Source organism: Mustela putorius, unplaced genomic scaffold (genome assembly GCF_011764305.1).
Source record: "Mustela putorius furo isolate JIRA1106 unplaced genomic scaffold, ASM1176430v1.1 tig00003845_pilon_pilon_pilon, whole genome shotgun sequence".
Classification (NCBI taxonomy): Eukaryota; Metazoa; Chordata; class Mammalia; order Carnivora; family Mustelidae; genus Mustela; species Mustela putorius.
Window position 1 is genome coordinate 75,567,988 of NW_025421998.1, and position 2,958 is coordinate 75,570,945.

General features: G+C 50.4%; 1 pseudogene; it reads left to right on the plus strand.

Moving 5' to 3' along the window:
- The first annotated feature begins 502 nt into the window (after positions 1-502).
- LOC123387036 lies at positions 503-2,508 on the plus strand (annotated as a pseudogene).
- The last annotated feature ends 450 nt before the right edge of the window (positions 2,509-2,958 follow it).

Consider the following 2,958-nt stretch of genomic DNA (forward strand, 5'->3'; position numbering starts at 1 on the left):
TTCTTCTTTGCACATATAAATCTTGGGGGATGATCTTTTAAAGGGGGAACTCTTTGGAGAGAAATGCATACAAATGTAGCTCATATATTTTCTGTGTGAATATGTTCATGTATAAATATACTGTGCTATTACATATGAGAACACAAAACAAAATAAATCAGGGCAGTTTGCCTTAAGGAAAAATACTAGAGAGATAGCATCCCAGTTTTCCAGTCTCATAAAATTAGTACAATTGTGGGGAAACTCAAAATGTCAAGTTCTTAGATTAGTTCATGTTTGATACAGGAAATCAGATTTCTCCAAAAAGTAAAAATTTAAAGTTTTACCAAATAGGATTATCCCTGGATTTAAGACTGTGAGCTTTCTAATTATAAAAATTAATTTGGTCTAATCTGTAGATTTCATGTTGTTTTCTCCCCACAGTAAAATAGTACATTCTTAAAAGATTCCTTTAGGACGGCGCGAGACGTGCCCCCGCCCCCAGCGTGTCCCGGCCGTTTCTGCGCGTGCGAGCAGCGGCCGCGGCAGGTCCCGGCAGGTGAGGGGCGCGCAGGCTCCTGGGCAGCCCCCGGGACGCGGCTTCGACAGGAGCCGCTGCGGTTGTTTCCCACACAGAGGAGCTCTCTCATGGAGTGACTTCCTGGGTCTTCAGGCAGCCATGGAGGATAAACCGTCTGTCTGGGGCTCTTTGAAACAGCGGACCAGGACTTTGTTAATCAACCTGAACAAGAGGAGGGTGAAAAAGAACCCGAACAAGCCCCTAGACCTACGGGAAAGGCGTTCCCTGGACCGCCGCCTCAGCCTCTCTGTCTGACCTCTTGGAGGCTGAGGCCTTGGCCCCAGAGGGCAGGCCTTAACTCTGGGCCCCAGTCGTCGTACACCTCGGTGCCCAGCAGCCTGTCAACGGCGGGGATCTTGCCCAAGAGCAGCAGTAGCTCCTTGAAACAGTCTGAGGAGGAATTGGACTGGAGCCAGGAAGAAGCCGGCTAGCTCCGTGTGGTGGAAACGGACTCCGAGGAGGCCTATGCCTCTCCCGCCGAGGACAGGAGGCCTTCTAGCAATGGCATCCTGGATCTGCTGCAGAAGACGCCGGCTGGAGACGAGGCCCTGGAAGAGCCAGAGAAGCTATGTGAAAGTGGCGATCTGAATGCTTCTCTGACATCCCAACAATCTGAAGAACAATCTATGTTTGGGGAAGCCAGTGATGGCTTGAGTAACCTGCCCAGTCCTTTTGCCTATCTCCTCACCATCCACCTGAAGGAAGGCCGGAACCTGGTCATCCCGGACAGCTGTGGGCAAAGTGAGAGGGCAACTGTGTCCTAGAAGCTGGCTGGCCTCCCCATCCCCCAATGCAACTGCTGTGCTCTGGTTGTCAGGCAACTGTTTACCTTAGAGGTAGAGCGCCCCCCAAGGTTCTGAGCCTTCAGTTGAGACCCAGAGAACACTGGCCTTTGGAGGCAGAGCTAGGGAGCTCTCCACAGCCGTGGATGGCCTCCTGCCTGCCATAGATCCATTTCCACTTGGTCCTAGACCACCTGTGCGGTCCTCCGCTGGTGATTTCTGAACGCTGGAGACACGTTTCAGGTCTCCGTGGATTTCCCTGGGAGATCCTGGTATAAACTGTGATACTGGTTTTGCCAGTGAAGAAACAACACATTTTGAGAAGGGTGAAGGTGTCAGGCGAAAGGTGTTTCGCCCACGCTGAAATCTGTGGGAAAGGCAGTGAGAATATGGAACCGCTGACACAAGCTGATGATGCCCGAGGTCTGCCCGGGGTGGAGGCCAGTCTTCCCACCTTAAAATCCCCGTGCTTATCAGCAATAAATACAAACCACTGTAGGCTGTCTCTTCAGAATACTGTTGACTTTCTGAAAAATTTACTGAAGGGCCAGCCTCCTAAATCGTCTTAAAGAGATTGGTGACAGACCCATCTTCAAAGCCTCAGAGATTAATGGAGAAGACCTTTGGGAGAAAACCCTGGGTGATCTGAATGAAAACCCTCCTGATCTCCAGAGTCCAGAACGGCTCGCCCGAGAAACTGTGAGATGGAAGCAGAGACTCCAAGAAATGGAGCAGGAGAAAGAAAGGCTTGAACAGTCAAACGCAGGATTCCAACAGGCCCTGAACGAGAAAGTCAGCCAGTTAGTACCAGTGGGTGAAAACCTGCTGAAGACCTTCCCCGGGCCCACTCACCTTGGAGATCATTTGGGTCATGTCAACTGTGAGGTCGAGGAAAAGAGGGAAACAGAAAATGACGATGGCCCCATCCACGGGTCAGAGGGTGATCTGAAGGGTGTCACTGATGATGCTGATTCCAACGTGTCCCTTCAAAGTGCTGAAGCGAAAAAGCAGGAACTAGCCAGACAATTGCAGGAAGGAAAGCAAAGGAATGAGGAGCTTATGGGACAAATAACAGATCTTCAAGCCAAGGAGGCCTCTTTGCAGCGTGAAAATTCACAGCTTGAAGAGATTCAGCAGCTGAAACAGAAGCTTCAAACTGCCTAAATTATATCAAGAATGCATCAGCCCCGTTGAGAGAAAACGGTCTGAGGCAGAAGAACAGTGCACAGACATTAAGTGGAATCTTTCTTGCACACATAGAAACATCAAGGCCATGTCTCAGACTCAAGACTTTTACAAGGAGATCGCTGAAGACACCAGGAGACAATTGGAGGAAAATGCCAGGCACTATCAAAAGGGGATCCTCTTCCATGCAAAAGAGCTCAGGAAAGCTGGATGGCAGCTGTGCTGACCGAGAGAAGCCTCAAGGAGCTAAAGAAAGAAAGAGATTACAACAGGCAAATGTTGGCCAAAGCGGAGTCCAACTTCCAGCTTTTCCCAAGTGGCCCTTTTACTCCTGCTCCTCCACCAGCTGCCCACAGAGGCCCAATAGTGTCAGAGAACCCCTGGATCATCAGCACCCCCAGGAAGGAGAAGAGCCAGGACTTGAGGGCCCAG